The sequence below is a fragment of the Rutilus rutilus genome (genome assembly GCF_951802725.1).
Source record: "Rutilus rutilus genome assembly, chromosome: 4".
Lineage (NCBI taxonomy): Eukaryota > Metazoa > Chordata > Actinopteri > Cypriniformes > Leuciscidae > Rutilus > Rutilus rutilus.
This window is the reverse complement of record NC_140212.1, coordinates 32,045,996-32,059,118: the sequence shown is the minus strand read 5'-3', so window position 1 is coordinate 32,059,118 and position 13,123 is coordinate 32,045,996.

Genomic DNA, 13,123 nt, shown 5'->3' with positions numbered 1-13,123 from the left:
TTTCTCAGGTCTGTGAGGCAAGTAACTTATACGCTGAGTTTTGGTTCATTTAAGAGACGCGAGCTCCAGTTTAAGCGCCGGCGTCTCCATGTCCTGATTATATTGCCTGCTATATTTACTTATTTATTAAATCCAAGCAATTGGTTGATGAAACATTGATTAAAATTAAGATACAATTAATACAAAACGAAATTCACTTTAAAGAAAGGTTTTCTACAAAAACAAACTTAATTAAGTGGTCAAAATCATGTCTGCCGGGGCGTGGCTTGGCCGCAATGGAGTGAGGCTGTGTTTGATGCGAGCTCCCGTTAAACCTCTATTTTAACCAAAAACGTAAGGTGTATTCCATTTCGTAAAACAGTTAACTATTACTGAACTCCATCGGATAGTGGAACAAGTCCACGGCGGGGCCCTGATGGACACGAGGCTGAAGAAATTTAAGTATACTGGAACATCCAAAACAAGGCCCAATACCTCCGCGGACCAGAGTGCTGCCAAGAGCCCAGATAAGGCGACCCCGCCCTCACCTGCGCCGCGTGAGATGGACGTAGACGTATTGAAATCAGAAATCCTTCTCTCTCTGAAAGCGGACATCTCAGCGGGGATCAAGTCAGAGCTGAAAAATGCTCTCGCTGACGACTTCGAAATGCTCAAGAATGAGCTGAAGGAGGTGAAAACGGAGATAATAAATAACACCGCGGCGCTGAAGTCTGAGTTCGACCAGGTGAAAGTTACCCTGCAAACAAGCCAGCACGGGCCCTTTATGGGCCCACTTAGGGCTAGCCTAAGGGCCCCCAGCGGGCTGCCCGCGCAGGGCCCATGAGAATTTGCTCATTGGCAAAACGTTGGCCCCTTAGCGCTGGCCCTGCACGGGCAGCCCTCACTTAGCCCCCAGGAAGCCCTCACTAAGCCCACACAGGGCCCGCACTATTAATCTACAACAATAAATCTGTTTCACTATAAATACTTTTCAGCTACTAGGCTATAACTTATTCTATACATCTGAAATGGATGCAGTCACCACATAATTAATGTCTGTATTGTCAAAAAATGTACAGTAGTCAAAGGGATTTCAAATCAATGTATTTATTAATTACAAAATATAAAACATTCAATTCAGATTAATACAGGTTAATAAAGCTAATTTAACACTCTGAAAGGGACTAAAAATTCTCTATACAAATATAAAATAATTCAAATAAACATAAAAAAAATACTGGTAACACTTTATAATAACATTCGATGAACTAATCATTTACAAGTGATTAGCAAATGATTAACTAATTATTTACGAAACATTACTATGCGTTCATAAATGATTAAAAAGTGATATGTTAATTATTGTATGTATGTTTTGTAGATTCAGTTATAAGTCATTTATATTTGATTAGTTAATGATTGACAAAACATGAATATGCGTTTCATAAATGTTTAATAAATTGTTTTTTTTGTATGTATGTAGCAATTAGAGGGTGCAGAAAGTGTTGTAAATGCCTTGAATACACGTACAGATCATTTGTTACAGGTAAGTGTTCAACACAATGTGTAAATGCATGAATAAATCATTTAAAACACTTTCTGCATCCCCTAATCTAAAGTGTAAACTATTCATCACTTGTAAATGTGTTACACATCATTCGTAGATTACCACTTCAAGAATCAATAAAGCATAAGATCAACGAATCTTATCTACGAATGATGTGTAACACATTTTCCAAGTGATGAATAGTGTACACTTTAGATGTGTTGTAAACGATTTATTCATGCGTTTACACATCATCTATAACAGGTGTTGAACACTGTAGTGTGTACTCACTGCAGTGTAAGTGCTGACTGGTGAGGGTATAGACAGCTGTCTTCTGTAGTGTGTAGTGTAGTGTGCACTGCAGTATATTCTCTGACACACTTGGAGTCTTTAACCACTGTGCACCTGATGTGAGCAAAACATACAAAAAAAGTAACAATTTATTAATTGAGGGTGGCTCGCTGGAGGAGGTTGGCTCTATGGTAGAGGGTGGCTCGCTGGTGGAGGGTGGCTCGGGGTGGCTCGCTGGTGAAGGGTGGCTCGCTGGTGGAGGGTGGCTCGGGGTGGCTCGCTGGCTCGGGGTGGCTCGCTGGTGGAGGGTGGCTCGCTGGTGGAGGGTGGCTCGGGGTGGCTCGCTGGTGGAGGGTGGCTCGCTGGTGGAGGGTGGCTCGCTGGTGGAGAGTGGCTCGCTGGTGGAGGGTGGCTCGGAGGGTGGCTCGCTGGTAGAGGGTGGCTCGGAGGGTGGCTCGCTGGTGGAGGGTGGCTCGGGGTGGCTCGCTGGTGGAGGGTGGCTCGCTGGTGGAGGGTGGCTCGCTGGTGGAGAGTGGCTCGCTGGTGGAGGGTGGCTCGGAGGGTGGCTCGCTGGTAGAGGGTGGCTCGGAGGGTGGCTCGCTGGTGGAGGGTGGCTCGGAGGGTGGCTCGCTGGTGGAGGGTGGCTCGCTGGTGGAGGGTTGCTCGCTGGAGGAGGGTGGCTCACTGGTGTAGGGTTGCTCGCTGGAGGAGGGTGGCTCACTGGTGTAGGGTTGCTCGCTGGAGGAGGGTGGCTCGCTGGTGGAGGGTGGCTCGCTGGTGGAGGGTGGCTCGCTGGTGGAGGGTTGCTCGCTGGTGGAGGGTGGCTCACTGGTGGAGGGTACAAAATTAAATTAACAAATATAACAAAACACTAGACTTCACTGTATAAATTATACATAGATTCTTAATAAAGCTACTGTGTTAAAGTTCTTATAGTTTTGTTATATTAGGGATAGTTAACTGTTACCACAAAAAATCTGTTATCATTTACTCTCTCAAATTGTTTTAAACCCTAATGATTTTCTTCTGTTGAAAAAAGTTATTTTGAAGAATGTGGGTAACCAGACAGGTGCTGGTCCACAGTGAATAGTATATGTTTTTTCTACATTGGAAGGACCAGCAACTGTTTGGTTACCCACATTCTTCAAAATATCTTATTTTGTGTTCTGCACAATAAAGAAATTAATACAGGTTTGAAACAACATTACAGTGAATAAATAATGACATTTGACATTTTTGGGTGAACTATCCCTTTAAGGACAAGCGGCAGCATGTTTAATATTAGGATGCTGTCATTTTAAGACCAGTATGCTGCTCTATACAGCCACGCATCCAGTTTTCTCTCAAATGTTTTCTGCTAAAATGGCGTTTTTCGGGGACTAAAATAGGCCAAGGCCGCGCCCCCTTGGCGGGCTCTGACGCGTAATGGCGTGATGCTAGCTCATTGGCGCACACATCAGAGGCGCCCGCGCCATTGTGCCGCAGCAAAAATGCGTTTTACATTATAGGCTAACCTTACAGTAAATCAAGGAAAATGAGTTTCCCCACTGTGTATGGGGAACTGAGGTTACGATAGTAACCGAGTAGTTTTCTCTCAAATGTTTACTTTCACAACATATCCCATAACCAACTGAATGCACTGATACTAACGTTACCATCTTCAAAAGCAGATCGTGGAGCCATTTTAATCGTCCACGTTCAAAATCCGAGCACAGCCGTTAGACGAACGTAGTTATAGCTTAACTTTTTTTCCTTAGACTTTAGCAGTTTACTGTGACAATCTGACGTGGTAACATACAGAATATGGTAAACGAGGTGAAAAGGACCATATTTAGCCTATATAAGCTAACTAACGTTAGTTTATTGACAACCTAGCTGCTAACGTTACGTTACTCCGTTGTTGTTCGACAAAAATTGGATTAACAAAAAAAAACAATAGGTAGGCCTACTGAAAATACAATAATAGCAGAACACACACACTATGGCAAATATTTACTGTTAAAGATAATACTCAATTTACAATTAAAACTCACCTCAGAGTCAGGAGAATTCCACTGCGAAGGCAGAAACAACCGTTAGGACGGCGGAAAGTGACGACTGCAGCCTGTAGCGCGATGATTAATCAAATACGCAGTTGATGTTCGACGCATGCGCGGAATTGGATACTTTTAACACGCATTTATTAATCTTTCATTTAATGTAATTTAAACTGTAATGCCGAGTTAAGGATAGAAAAATAGATACTTAAATATATATTTCATTAGATGAATTATATTAATTATTATTAATTATTAAATGCAGGAAGGTTTCTTCAAGCATCTCGGAGACCTTCCCAGTTTTTTCTGTTTCTTATCAGACTCGATGATGGTGAGATCAGATCATACCGGCTGTTGTCAGATTCCTTGTGCATACACAAATCTCACTGGTTATTACAATTAATGGCAAAAAGAATGTTTGGAAATTAAACTGATAAACTGATATTTCTGACACACTACAGCAAAATAAATAACCGACTTAAAACCTTTTTTTTTGTTAATGTAAACATAAATGTATATATTTAATACTATATATATATATATATATATATATATATATATATATATATATATATATATATATATATATATATAGCATTGAATGCTCTACAAATAATTCTTATAAGTTAATAACAAAAAAGATAGGCTATAAATTACATGAAAAATAGCACTCAAAAGAGCGCTCAATCTCTATCTCGGCAGACATTTTCCTTCTAAATATTTAAAAATTGAGTGTATAGCCTAAAGTTAAACTTATGATCTCCAATGTTGTTTTGAGTGTTGTAGACAATGGTGTGAAAAGCAACTATAATGAATAAACATTTATTTGACTTGACTGAGGTGTTATTAGTCATGTGAACTTGTCTTTTCTTTCAATTTAATCTAATTTTTATTGTTGAAAATGTTTAGCTATATTAGAATGATATAAATGGCATTAGGCCTATACGTCTATGGAAAATTGTATAAAAACAGACAAAAAGAAGAGAGAAGTTTAATTTAAACTTTAAAATTAAAATTTAATTTAAACTCAGCGAACTCTGCCAGAGTGATGGATATCATAATAACTAGTAATAACTTCTTCATATCTCTGGACCATCAATAACTTAACATGTTGACCTTCTCAAATAAATTAAAAGCCTATTGTTTTATTCCTGATATGCAGGATTCAAAATTAACTAGGTTGGTAGATTTTTTTAAATTACGCGGCAGCCAGATTTTTACCACCAATTGCATGGTACACTGTTAATTTTGGATTACATTACAAACATCATATCCAGTAAAAATAATAGGCTTTTTAAAGTAAGATTTGTTCTTAGAGTTTTTAAGGGATCATGTGTTGTCTTGTAGACACAATCCAGTGCAAATAATGGATTTTTTCTTTTTCTTCCTGCTGAGCAGAGTTATAAATGGAAGGTCTTATTGAATTTCACATTCAATTTTAAAAAGCAGCCAAAACGTAATGAAAGTGGGCTACCTAAACAAAACTTGCATGGGCCCAAAGGTACAAAAGCTGCTCTGGGCCCGAACGGGCTGGCCCACAATGGGCCACCATGGGCTTAATGTGGGCAGCCCGCTAGTGTGGGCTGCTCACAGTTAGCCCGCGGTGAGCCCAAAGCTGTGGGCCTCGCCTGGGCAAGCCCACACTGGGCCTGTTTAGGTTTGGTGTGGGCTGGCCCTAGCCCACTGTGCCCGCAAAAAGCCAGCATGGGCCCCGCAGGGGCATGTTTGCAGGGTAGCATCAAGGAGGTAGAGGGGGGGCTATCAGCTTGGTCAGATGAAGTGGCTGCTTTGCAAAATTCTGTGAGTGAGATGAAGGCAGAAATGGCAGAACTGACATCGAAGTGTGAGGATATGGAAGGGCGGATGAGGAGATGCAACATAAGAATCATTGGAGTACCCGAAACTCCCGACTCCAGCACTACAACCTCTGTATCAAAGTTGCTATCTGAAGTGCTACAGTTGGATAAAGAGCCGTTAATCGACCGCTCGCACCGGAGCTTAGGGCCGAAGAAGCCGGGCGGAAAACCTCGCGCCATCGTTGCTAAGCTTCATTATTACCAAGACTGTGTCCAGGTACTACGATGCGCTCGCACCCGGGGTCCGCTCCGTTTCAACGGGGAACCAATTACCATCTTCCCGGACTACACGGCAACTGTGGCTAAAGCTCGGGCTGCATTCACAGAGGTGAGGAAACTGCTTCGCGACCGACAGGGAGTCCGGTACGGGATTCTGTTTCCAGCGCGTTTTCGGGTCACGTACAGAGGGGAGGACAGGGAGTTTACTGATCCGGACAAAGCTATGACTTATGTCAAGAAGAAAATTCTCCCTTCCACGGAGGCCGCAGAATGTACATGAGACTGATCTTTTCAAGTGAGCATAATACCTCTGTCGTTCTACGGGTATGGTAAACATGTGTATATCACTGTGCCAGATGTCATCAGGTACAAATTCACAACACAATGTTTACTTTTTTCTATATACTGTCCCAATGTTGACCTACTTGAACTATGTGCCCATAGACTGACACACTATCTTTTTGGTTCAGCTTGGTTTAGTCCAAGCTAAAATGAAAGACACGTTGTTTCTGTTCCTGATCATTTTTTTTTAGGTTAATTATGTCAGTCATAGTTGGCTTTCTGTAAAGGTCATTACACCTGATGTAATGTTATTCAAGGAAGTTAACGAAGTGTAGACTTGATACTCATCGTGATTAATATATTTTATATATAAGTTTACTGAGCATTGTACTGAATTGTTTTAGTTTACACTTTACTATCTTTATTTTATTTTTGTTGGAGGCTCGACGGGAGCCCGAGTGCTTGGCTTTAGCGTTCCCAACCACAAGCACTTAATGTGTGGATTTTTTTCTGAGGGTTGTTGTGATCACCTTGTTAATTTGGGTGATGAGGGGGGAGGGGAGGAGAGGGGGGCTACTGGACCGATCTACGAACGGGTGCTACTTCGCCAGACTTTTATTTTATTTTTGTGTACGTTTGATTTTAATGTTCTTGTGTCATTGGGTTTCATATATGGTGCTCACCTCTCTGTATACACAATATGGCCAATATAAATAATACAAGAGGTTATGATGGTTGCCCTGCTAACTTCATAAGTTGGAATGTCAAATCACTTAATCATCCGGTGAAATTGAAAAAAGTATTCTCGCACTTAAAACAGCTCAGTGCAGATATTGCATTCTTACAAGAGACCCATATACGTGCTTGTGATAGTTCTCGCTTGGTTAGGGGATGGGCGGGCCAGGTGTATCAATCTAATTTTTGCTCAAAGGCTAGGGGTGTTGCTATTATGATAAGTAAAAAAGTGCAGTTCACGGCATCTCATGTGCAATCTGACTCCGCAGGGCGATATGTCATTGTGGTAGGAAAATTATACTCACTCCCAGTTATTTTAGCCTGTATTTATGCCCCGAACTGGGATGACTCTACATTCTTCGCTAATTTTTTTTCTCACTTACCAGACCTGTCATCACATCATCTTATGCTTGGTGGTGACATTAACTGTGTACTTTCTCCTCTTTTAGATAGGAGTATTTCTAAGAGGACATCCCTGACAAAGTCAGCTCACACTATTCAGCTCTTCCTGAAGACCTATGGTGTAGCGGATGTGTGGCGGTTTCGTAACCCCACCTCTAGGGCGTACTCGTACTTTTCCCCGGTGCATAAGACGTATTCACGTATTGATTACTTTTTCCTGGATAAAAGAATTCTGCATCTCACAAAAGAGTGTGATTACGGGGCTATGGTTATCTCGGATCATGGTCCCTTAATCATGAAAATGTACATTCCTGATACACAGTCTACATACCGTGCATGGCGGTTTAACCCTCTGCTTCTGTCAGAAGATGAGTTTACTAAGTTCATATCATCTGAAATTAAAGTGTTTCTCGACATCAACCAAACCCCAGGGATGTCGTCATCTACTGTGTGGGAGTCGCTAAAGGCATATTTAAGGGGTCAAATTATTTCATACTGTGCAAATAAAAGAAGGGCCAGCACTGAACGTATTAAAAAATTAGCAGATGAGATATTAGAGTTAGACAGGCTGCATGGTTATACCCCCTCAGCAGATGTAATTAAGAAACGCTTGTCATTACAGACAGAGTTTGATCTCCTGTCCACCCGACATGCTGAATACCTTATTTCCAAATCAAGACATGGTCATTATGAACATGGGGAAAAGTCTGGCCGAGCACTTGCTCACCAGTTGCGCCAAAGAACTGCTAATCAAACAATTCCTGAAATTAATGATGATTGTGGTCTAAAATGCACTGATAATGAGAAGATAAATTCCTGTTTCAGAAAATTCTACCAATTATTATATACTTCAGATGGGCCCAACAATCCTGCTCTCCTAGAAGACTTTTTTAGATTCCTTAAAATGCCTTCTGTAAGTGTAGAATTCTCAGCTGAACTGGAAAGGGATTTCTCAGTTAAGGAGATAGTATCAGCAATCGGTGCCATGCAAAGTGGCAAATCTCCAGGGCCAGACGGCTTCTCAACCGAATTTTTTAAAAAGTTTTCTGACCAGTTATCTCCTCTGTTATTGTTAGTATATGAAGAATCTTTAGCCACCAACTCTTTGCCCCCAACCACGCGTCAAGCAGTAATCTCTCTATTAATTAAAAAGGATAAAAATCCCCTCAATTGCGGTTCGTACCGCCCTATTTCGTTGCTGAATACAGATGCAAAGATTCTTGCCAAGATTTTGGCGCGTCGTCTTGAAAACATTATTCCCTCTATTATTTCATCTGATCAGACAGGATTTATAAAAAATCGTTATTCATTTTTCAATATCAGGCGTCTATTAAATATCCTATATTGTCCCACTCCGCATGATCCTGGCAATATTGAAGTGATGTTGTCACTCGACGCTGAAAAAGCGTTCGATAGGGTGGAGTGGGATTATCTTTTCAAGACTTTAGAAGCGTTTCATTTTGGCCCTAAATTTATCTCCTGGATCAGACTCCTATACACACTCCCAATGGCTGCGATACGCACCAATAATAACTTATCCACCTACTTCGAGCTGAAGCGGGGCACGAGGCAGGGGTGTCCTCTTTCACCACTTTTGTTTGCCGTTGCGCTTGAGCCACTCGCATTAGCCCTGAAGCAGTGCACCACCATCAAGGGGATACACCGGGCGGGTTCAGAGCATAAAGTGTCACTTTATGCAGATGACATGTTATTATTTTTATCGGACCCCCTCTCCAGTCTTCCTGAACTATCGAGTCTACTTACAAAGTTCGGAAAAATATCTGGTTATAAAGTTAACTTTCAGAAAAGTGAACTTATGCCTATTTCTTCTATAGACAGATCATATCTTGGGTCAACCCCTTTTAAATTTAGTCCTAAAAAAATTAAATATTTAGGTATATGGGTCACACGTAACCACAAGGATCTTTTTAAGGCTAATTATCATCCCCTCTTAAGCAGCCTTAAACAAGACCTTGAGCGTTGGGACCCTCTGCCTCTCTCCTTAGGAGGGAGGATCAATACGATTAAGATGAATATTCTCCCTAAGTTTTTATATTTGTTTCAATGTCTTCCTCTCTATCTAACAAAATCTTTTTTTTCCAGTTTAAACAGTCAGATTACATCCTTTATATGGCATAAAAGGCAGCCCAGGATTAATAAAAATATATTACAGAGGCCCCGTGTGACGAGTGTATGTTGTTACACTAGATTATTGACATAATTTAATCAAAAGCAGTATTATGTTTGGGGACTCTTATTTTGAAGACATTTATTTTGGAAGTTGCACAGTTGTCAATGGTCATGTGATCATAAACTTAATAATTTGCGTTGTTTTCAATTCTTCATACATGTTTATTTCTTATTTTGTTTGTATTGTTTTTGGTTTCATTATTGATAAATATTTCTGCATTAAATCAAGGAAGCACTATTACGTAAGCGACGTCATGCGTTAGGGTAATGCTGATGCAATTTGCGTGCGCGCTCTCTCTTTCGCTGGATCTCGTGGCGAGAGGTACGTTTTTATCTGCTCCTCAGACAAGTGTGTAAATGTGCTTTATTGAGTGTTGTATTGGGATTTTCTGTATATAATGAGTTTATTTGTTGCCTCTTCTGTACTGAGAGATCAACAATCTGGGTTATAAATGTTATAAGAGTATGTTTGATCGAAGTACGAATCTGATTAATGGCCGCTGTTACACGTGCGGTATGCTTGATATGCAGGATATGAGTTTAGAACGATATATTTTTTCGTTAAGACATTTACAGTTGAATTTAATGTGCGTTATACATTTGTAATTGTATAAAGTTGTATTTGTTTATTTTGAAGGATCCATGCAATGGTCAAATGTATTTTCTGTATATGAATTTACATTGAGATATCGTGTGTTGATTGACAGGCACGGCTAGACCTGAAATTGCCAATTACCTGTGATTAATTGTGATCGTGTCTGTTATTTCTTTTGACACAGGTATGTAGATGGATCATTTACTATTGTTATTTTTCTATACTTCTTATTTCTCTTCTTTCATTATTATTGAGTTTTTCTATTATTCTATTATTTTCTATTATATTTCTATAATTGTTAAGTGCTCTCTCTTTCGCTGGATCTCGTGGCGAGAGGCACGGCTAGACCTGAAATTGCCAATTACCTGTGATTAATTGTGATCGTGTCTGTTATTTCTTTTGACACAGCCAAAGTGAAGCTGAGAGTAAAGCAAAACAAAATTACATCATTGTGTGGGATCTCTTTATTTAAAATCAAACACAACGCAGAAGAAAACCCACTACAAATTGGTGCCGTGACCTGTCGTTTGGTTCGCTGATTGCTGACCACCTGGGATGCTGCAAGCGTGCCTCGTCTGCTGGGACTGTCGTCGTCGTCCTGAATAATCTGCCTCGTCTGCTGGGACTGTCGTCGTCGTCCTGAATAATCTGCCTCGTCTGCTGGGACTGTCGTCGTCGTCCTGAATAATCTGCCTCGTCTGCTGGGACTGTCGTCGTCGTCCTGAATAATCTGCCTCGTCTGCTGGGACTGTCGTCGTCGTCCTGAATAATCTGCCTCGTCTGCTGGGACTGTCGTCGTCGTCCTGAATAATCTGCATCGTCTGCTGGGACTGTCGTCGTCGTCCTGAATAATCTGCCTCGTCTGCTGGGACTGTCGTCGTCGTCCTGAATAATCTGCCTCGTCTGCTGGGACTGTCGTCGTCGTCCTGAATAATCTGCCTCGTCTGCTGGGACTGTCGTCGTCGTCCTGAATAATCTGCCTCGTCTGCTGGGACTGTCGTCGTCGTCCTGAATAATCTGCATCGTCTGCTGGGACTGTCGTCGTCGTCCTGAATAATCTGCCTCGTCTGCTGGGACTGTCGTCGTCGTCCTGAATAATCTGCATCGTCTGCTGGGACTGTCGTCGTAGTCGGGGATGTTGTGAATGGTTGGAGTATTTAAGTAGTGACTAGTTTGAAATTGGTTAGTTTTATTTTTTTTTATTTTTTTTTTCTCTCTCTCGCTTGTTAAAAAAAAAAAAAAAAAAAAAAAGTTTTCTTAAGGGAAAATTATTTCAGAGATAAAGTGATAGATATTTAACTTCATTTAAATTTTTCAAATTCAGTAATTTTTCAAAGTTCTTTCAAAGTGTGTTGAGAAATTGAGGGTGATAGGTGTGGCAAACGAGTAAAGGTTAGCATTTGAGCAGAGTGTAATTATGGCTGGTAGAGGAAGAGGTGTATTACTGGCCACACCTGACAGAGATTTCCAGTTTATGGGTCCTGAGTATACAAGCACTGGGAGGGGTAAAGCAGTTAGATCATCGGTTGATATTAGGCCAGACATGTGCTGTAGTCCCATTGCAAAACCGGTCAAACCAGAGTATACTAATGTTGAATCAGGACTTACAAATGAAATGAGTGACCTCGTTAGACAAATTGGTTCTGAAATTGGCGAAGCCATCAGGGACACTCTGTTGCAGACTGGACGTTCAAGTTTGCCATCTAGTGGTCGTTTTGCAGATGCCACTAACAGTTCTGACACAAAGGTATCAAATGCAACCATCATAGATGCTTCCAAGTTAAATTTGGTTCTGAAGTCTGAAGTATCCTCACCGCCGTATTATCGTGGAGATGGTACAGATAAGTGCTCCATGATGGAGTGGGAAGAATTGATGCGAGTGTATCTTAACAAAAAAGAAGTGGCAGATTCTGACAGAGTTGAGGAAGTGATGAACAGACTAATGGGGAGGGCCAGGGATATCATAAAAGTCTGGCTGAGTAATAGACTAGTAACCCCGACTGTAGATGCGGTTTTCACAGTCTTGAGACATCATTTCAGTGATTCCAGTAGCTCAGGGATGCCTTTAGCTGATTTTTACTCTGTGAAACCTTATTCCAATGAAAGCTCTTTGGACTATTGGATAAGGTTAAACAAAGCAGCTGAGGTGGCTGAGCGGAGCCTTAGGGAGGAGGGCAGAACCTTGGAAAATCGGAGCAAAGAACTGGCTGTGATGTTTATTCGACACTGTCCTGATAAGGAACTCTCTTTGGTGTTCAAAAGCAAATCTGCGCAGTCATGGACCGCGTCTGAGGTCCAAGAGCGATTAGATGAGATGCTAAGGGAACAGAAAGCCACTAAGCGAGTTACGTGCCAACAAACAGCCAAAGTATTTGAGCCTGATAGTGAATCATCTTCTGTGTCTTCTTCTCAGTCAGAAACTGCCACACCAGTAACTGACAACAGCACTCTGGACAAGGTCTTGACCATGTTGGAAAAGGCTCTTGTGTGCAATACTCAATCTGTGCGTGGTGGTTGGTCTAAGAATCCTAACAAACAGGGTCGTGAATGTCGAGTTTGTGGCAGCAAAGATCACAGCACTACTGCCCATTGCAAAATGTACAATCTCTGCTTTAAGTGTTTTTTGTCTGGGCACCGGAGTTTCAATTGTGAGATGACCGGGCCCAGGGAAGGCACTGGCAGACGAGGAGATGATGTGCCGCAGGGAAACTAGAACGCCTACATTGGGGGGAGGGCAATGTGGGGCAAAATGAGAGTTCCTCCTGGAATACTGATGTCGAGTCGGTCTATTCATTTTATTGTGAGAATGTAAGCAGAGACAAAACTGTGATTTTTCAAAATACCATTCGTTCTGCACAAAATGACAGTCTGTTTTATACTAGTGTTTTAGTACAGGACAAAGTTCGTTTGAGGGGGATGTTGGACAGTGGCTCTATGGCGACTACATTGAGTGCTGACATGGTACCTCATCTGTTGGAAGCTGGAGTCCTGG